This window comes from Oncorhynchus mykiss, chromosome 17, assembly GCF_057628025.1.
Source record: "Oncorhynchus mykiss isolate SJ-2025 chromosome 17, ASM5762802v1, whole genome shotgun sequence".
Lineage (NCBI taxonomy): Eukaryota > Metazoa > Chordata > Actinopteri > Salmoniformes > Salmonidae > Oncorhynchus > Oncorhynchus mykiss.
The window spans coordinates 11,912,737-11,919,394 of record NC_143038.1 but is presented as its reverse complement, the minus strand read 5'-3'; the positions used below and the strand labels follow the sequence as shown (position 1 = coordinate 11,919,394).

The 6,658-nt window shown below is 45.1% G+C and overlaps 1 pseudogene; it reads right to left on the bottom strand.

Annotated features, from left to right (window-relative positions):
• Positions 1–2,033: 2,033 nt before the first annotated feature.
• On the bottom strand, positions 2,034–3,990 carry LOC149975730 (uncharacterized; annotated as a pseudogene).
• Positions 3,991–6,658: the final 2,668 nt, after the last annotated feature.

The window sequence follows — 6,658 nt, the reverse complement described above, 5'->3', positions numbered from 1 at the left end:
GGTCAAATTTGTCTCCATTTTTATAGATTGGTGTGATCAATCCCTGGTTCCAAATATCGGGGAACATACCTGCAGTGAGGATAATGTTGAAGAGTTTGAGTATAGCCTATTTGAATTTGTGGTCTGTATATTTGATCATTTCATTTAAAATACCATCAGCACCACAGGCCTTTTTGGGTTGGAGAGTGCATAGTTTTTCCAATAATTCTTCTTCTGTAATTGGGGTATTGTAACGCTCGTCTGATGAAGAAGGAGTGGACCAAAGCACAGCGTGGTACGTGTTCATGATATTTAAATTTGAACAAAAGAACAAAAATAACAAAGCGAGAAACGAACAGTTCTGTAAGGCAACTAAAACTATACAGAAAAACAACTACCCACAAACCCAGGTGGGCAAAAAGGCTACCTAAGTGATTCTCAATCAGAGACAAAGAAATAGAAATAGAAAACATAGAAATAAAGAAACTCGCATGCCCACTCTAGTCACACCCTGGCCTAACCAAAGGGCATGACAGGTATCCACAGGATTCTGATAGTCTTCGACTGCTGATTCAAGGATTTGTAATTTTTCTTGTATATCTTTTTGTTCTGGGCTCTTTGTTATATTGCTGTAGAGGTTTACAAAGTGATTTCTCCACATATCCCCATTTTGGATAGCCAATTCCTCCTGATGAGGTTTGTTTCATTTATTCCAATTCTCCCAGAAGTGGTTTGATTCTATGGATTCCTCAATTACATCCATCCTCAATTACATCCAGCTGATTTCTACTGTGCTCTTCCTTTTTTTGTTCTCGGGGTGTGTTTGTATTGCTTCAGTGTTTCCCCATATTGAAGGTCTGGTTCTCTATGTTTTTGATTAGATATATTTCTCTATGACTTTCTTAGATTTTTGCAATCATTATCAAACCATTTTTCATTGTCTGTTATTTCTGGTTTGCTCGTATGTTTCTTTAGATTAGCCAAGGAGGCTAATTTGTCAAATATAAAGTTTATGTTCCAAACGGCCAAATTTACACCTTCGTTGCTGAAGGAGAATGTTATGGCTAAAAAGTTGTCCAGGAGAGATTGTATTTTTTGGCTACTAATTGCTTTTTGGTAGACGTCTGTGCTTTTTGGTAGACGTCTGTACTGTTTGGTAGACGTCTGTACTGTTTGGTAAACATCTTTACTGTTTGGTAGACATCTGTACTGTTTGGTAGATGTCTGTACTGTTTGGTAGATGTCTGTACTGTTTGGTAGACGTCTGTACTGTTTGGTAGACATCTGTACTGTTTGGTAGACGTCTGTACTGTTTGGTAGACATCTGTACTGTTTGGTAGATGTCTGTACTGTTTGCACCCCATCTATAGGCCTATTTAGTACCATGTCATTTATTGGGCAGTGTTGCTTCATGGTTGGGTTCCGCTCTTCTCAGATACACTGTGATTTTACTGTGGTCTGAGAGAGATGTTAGTGGGCTGAGTGTGAAGGCTCTGAGAGACTCTGGGTTTACGTCGGTGAGGAAGTAGTCTACAGTGCTGCTGCCAAGGGATGAGCTGTAGGTGTACCTACCAAAAGAGTCCCCTCTCAGCCTACCATTGACTATGTACAGACCCAGTGTTCGACAGAGCTTCCCTATGAGTCTCTGCCCTGTCTGATTCCTTTTCATTTAGTGGATGGTAGGATTATCTCCCTATAACCTAGTGGACAGCCAGTGGAAACATCACCTCTGCACCATGTTTCCTGTAGTACTACAATATCAACATCATCAATTTCTTTCAGGAAGTCTGGGTTTCTGCTCTTTAGCCCAAAAGCAGAGGACTTCAATCCTTGTAAATTCCAACATGCAACGTAAAAAGATTTCCTAACTTTTTTTTCTTTACCTTCAAAATGAGACAAACACTCACAATCCAACAAGAACTATTAAAATAGGATTTTTCAATTAAAGTAAACTCGTATTATGCTAATGTGATATGTTTATAATTTAAGATATTATTTGTGTCATGCCACTTGGGTGGATATAGTGTGAGGATGGTGGAGTTCTTGTGCTCATCTTACCATGACCCTCGGCCTATCACATGTGAGCATAGTAGACTCAGCATTTGTTTAATGTCACTTATTCCGTTGGACGGGAGCTGGGCCAGTTGCTCCTCTCTCAGCCTGTGCGTAGCTCTGCCTGCTGGGCTGTGGCTCCTCCAAGTGTGGGACTGCGGTGGGGGGCAGGTGGGTGGGAGACCTTGTCTGGGTGGCTCTGAAGCTGGGCTGGGGTGGTCTGTGCTGTGCTGGCTGTGGTGGGCATTGAGGTTGGTGGTGCTCGGGTTGTGGCTGGGGGGTCCAGGGTGCTGGTCAGGGGTGTTGTCTCTGTGATCTCGGCGGGGTGGAGATTTCTCCGCTGTTCCTGGGTGGAGAGATCGGGCTACGGTTTAAAGCGACGTCCTTGAGAGTCTTGGCAAGGATGGGGACTGTCTCCCTTTACAGGTGAACATGGTCATAGAGACAGTCCAGATCGAGGGTGAGATGGTGGGCCAGGTGTACATTGGGTCGCAGGGCACAGTCCCGGGAGAGGTTGGTGTTTATTCTTTGGATTGTGGCAGGGTGGAAGTCCTTCCTCTGTAGAAGGGTTGACACCACGATTCTTGAGTTGGGGAAGATTGCAGAGGCCTTCTCGATCACTCCCCGTAGTGAAGTCGCCACCCTTTCCTGCTGAGCACGCAGGTCGTTGCTTCCGGTGTGTATGATTATGTGGCTTGGCGTCCCAAGATGGGCCTTATCAAGCAGCACCATGGCACTCTGCGTTGTTGGGCACCACACCTTTCTCCTTTTGTGTCTAGGGAAAAGTTTATTCTCCTGAACAAACTTCCCACTTGAGTTCATCAACAGGACGATGTCAGTGTTTCTTCTGGACTGGAGGGGGCAGAGGGGGGGCTGGTGGGTGTTGGAGCTGGGGTGTGGCTGGTCTGTGCCGGTGCCAGTGGGAGGCTGTTCTGTGGGCTGGGGAGGAGGGGTGCAGTAGGCAGGGCTGGGGAAGCCTGGATGGTTGAGCTGGGCTCCTCTGCTCTGTGAGGGCAGGTCATAGAGTGGTGATCTAGCTGCTCCTGCAGCCTGTTCTCTTTCGCTCCTCTCTTAGTGAGGTCAGATCGTTGTTACTGTTCTGCATGTCTTTTTGGAGCTCTCTCACCTCCTTTGTTAGATCAGCCAGCTCTCTCTTGAGTCCGTCTCTCTCTTGCTGAACCTCTTTCCGCTGTGTTGCAAGGCTGCTGTCCTGCTCTGTCCTCACCTTGGTTAGGAGCTCCTCTAAGGTGTGGTTGTCTGGTTGCTGTTTGCTCACGCTCTCCCTGAGCAGGACCACCTCCCCCTCCAGTTTGGTGAACTCATCCCTCATGGCAGCCATGGTGGTGAGGAGGGCCTGAGCCTGCTCTGCACTGAGGGGGTCGCTCTCCTTCTGGGGCGTGTTCTCCACTATGGTGGGAAGAGAGGTGCTGGATGTGCCTTTTTGGGTGGGGAGAGTAGGGGTGAGGGTGGTGCTGGTGGAGTTTGTCTTGTGGGAGGGGATGTCACTGGTGGTGTCCTTCTCTCTCTCCACTCTCTCCTTAATGGCCTGAAAGTTTGTTTCAAACAGCCTAATGTTACCTTGCACCATGACAGTCCCAGTCTTATAGAGGCTGATTGTTATCATGGTGCTGTCAGGGTCGTCTGTCTATTTGATTTTCAGCTTCCACCTATTACAGATTCCCTCTTTCTTTATGGATGGGTAGTGAGAGCACGCTGCTGAGCGCCATGCATTTGGCTGGTCAGTGAGGAAGATTACTCACGTCCCCGAGGTCTGAGAAAAGGGTTTCTGGCCTCCCCTTTAGTAGTTTCTGTTTAAAAGCTTTCCTCGGTGTGTCATCTTTCGCTTCTGGAGGGTAGAGAATGGATTCAGCGCTGAGGGGGAGTGGGGACATGGTGCCTGTGGGCTCTGCTACTACTGCTGCTGCTACTCTGTCCTGCTGCCACGTTGCCATAGCAACCGATTTGTTTGTCTGCTGCTGTTGTTAGCTAGCTCCAATTTAGTTCAAAAACCAGCAAAAAGAGAGACAAATCTTCACACAAAAAAACAGAAGATCTGTTTAAAGTTAGTCCGTGCTCCTTTTTCGGTTCACTCACTCAGTTTGGTCGTTTGATGTAGTTATATTAACTCCCCTTGCTAGGTTTGTTCTAGCTCGATTCTTCTGGCGAGCATGTTCGTCTGCAGGCTAGGTCTTTGTTGTGTAGCTAGCTAGCTAGAGTCAACTTCTTAACTTGAGGTGCAAAGTAACTTTTTTTTCTTTTCTGAATGAATAGAGTTGTTGTTCATCACTTCTTGTCTGGAATTATTTTTTGATTAGAGTGTTTATCTCATTCTAAAAACAAAAAATAATATCAAATATATCAGGAGCTCATGTTGAGCATGACTCTCTTTCTCTCTCTCTCTCTCTCTCTAATCAGGTGAAGCACTGCCTCCATTTTACCTTCTGTAATTACATCCCGCATCCTGAATCAAACGGCAGATTGATTCCTCATATCCACGCTAAGCGAGTTTCAAGAGCAGACGGAGAGCGAGAGGTGAAGAGAGATTTGCTCTCACAAATACAGGCAATCTGTTCCCTGTCTTCTCCCTTCTATCTTGGTAGCTCTTCGTGGTAGAATTGGTCTCTAGTACAGTATATGATAGCGTAATTATTCTTAAAGCCATAACGAAGGCTACACACACTCCCCAGGAACACATGCATTGTGTTTTAGCCATGCTATTGTTGTTGATTGGATTGAATGCCCCGGGGAAAATATAGAAATTTGTACCACAGATTCTATGCAATGGGTTCATTAGAAACAATTGGAGAATTTGTTCAGTGAAAATGTAGAATTATTTTCTACTACATAGATTCTATGTGATGAAGACCTAATTAGGAGCAATTGTCTATAAGACTTGGATATAGGTCTGTCTGTCTCTGTCTGTCTGTCTGTCCCTAACTAGTGATTCCATGTGTGTGTGTGTGCAAGTGCACGTACCTGCATGTGTCTTTCTGCCTGTATCAATTTTACAGGGTAGTTAGGCTAATGTTTGTACCCGTTTTATATAAGTACTGTCTGTGTGTTCGTGTGTGTACACTACAGGTCTTCCCTGGGTAAAGTGCTGCAGAGCCACACATCCCTCTTGTTATTTCTCAGCATTAAAGCGACGGTGTGTGTGGGGGCTCGGCCCCGCCGCTCCGCTCCTGCAGTGAGATTGCATTGACCGCTGTGTTATTGCACTTTAATTATCAATTACGTTGGCCCATCTCTGGCAAGGGGAACCGGGGAGGTGATAATGAATACAGAGCAGCCATTAGGCTGGAGACCAGGCTCTCCGCCTGGGCCTGGGGGTGCCGGGGAGGGGCTGGGAGGGGAGAGAGATGAGGGAGAGGGTGGGTGGGGTTGTTGGGGGAAGGGAAGGTGGGGAGGGGGGATTGGCTGGTGTGCTAATGAAATAGACTCCCGCAGCCTAGACAAAAGAAGCCCACCACATCTAGTTCTCTCATCTCTCTCTCTCGCTCTCTTGCTCTCTCTCTCTAAAACACACTCCGAGCCACCATTACCGCCCGCACAGACACATACACAAACAGGGTCTTCCGTAGGGGTCATCTTTGAAGCTGCAGCATAGCATTGCTTTAATGTGTAAATATTCCATCAGGTCATATTGCATCATGTTCTTCCTGGCAACCATTATGCAGTTGGTATAAGTCCCTATCTACCTCTATGTATGATGAGATCCATTGAAGCTGGAATTCAAATCAAACCAGCCATTGAAATGTTTATCCAGTGTGTTTATTTACACACTGTTGTGTCTATGAGGGAAGATGGCCTTGTTTTTTCCCAAACCAAAAAGCCATTCTCTGACTTGATTTTACCATGGGGGAAATGTTGATATGTGTACTATTGTAAATACCATCGTTTGGGTTCAGGTCTTATCTCAAGTCAGGTCTACTCAAGCTCCCCCACCATCTACACACATACACACACACACACAACCTGAAGCCCTTCTCTCCTCTTGTTCTTTCCTTGGGGGACCAGAGGTTTAACGTTAATTACAGGAGCTGCTGCAGTCACTCAACCCTGTCACTCATAATCATAGTATCATGGACTGTCTGAAGAAATATGATTAATTTAGGTTTTCAGGAAAAGGCTTGTGGTGGCTTTAAATTAGGTTGAGAATGTTTAAGCTGATTGTATACAATGAGCTTTCCTATATATATATATATATATATATATATATATATATATGCTATGTAGATGTTGAGCCAGTATACAACATACACTATTGATGAAGTGTTGCAAGACACAAAATAAAAAATGATCAGCAAAACCATTAAGTAACCTGATCATGGCAAATCAATCTCAATGAGCTTGTTTGGTGTTTGAAATAAAACCCTTCCTGTGTCATTCTATTCTGCACACGTGCACGCCCTAAAACAACATGCGTTTCATAAATCTCCGTAGGCTACATGTTTCCACTTCACTCTGTAGACGTTTACAGACAGTTCTACCAATGATATTATGGAAACAGTGCTCACGTGGAAACTGCATGTTTAATTTAGCTGATGCAATAAGGCAGCGAATGTCACCTCTTATAACAGCGGCAGTAGCCTGACTGTCTGAAGGAATAAAACGGAGAGTGATGGAT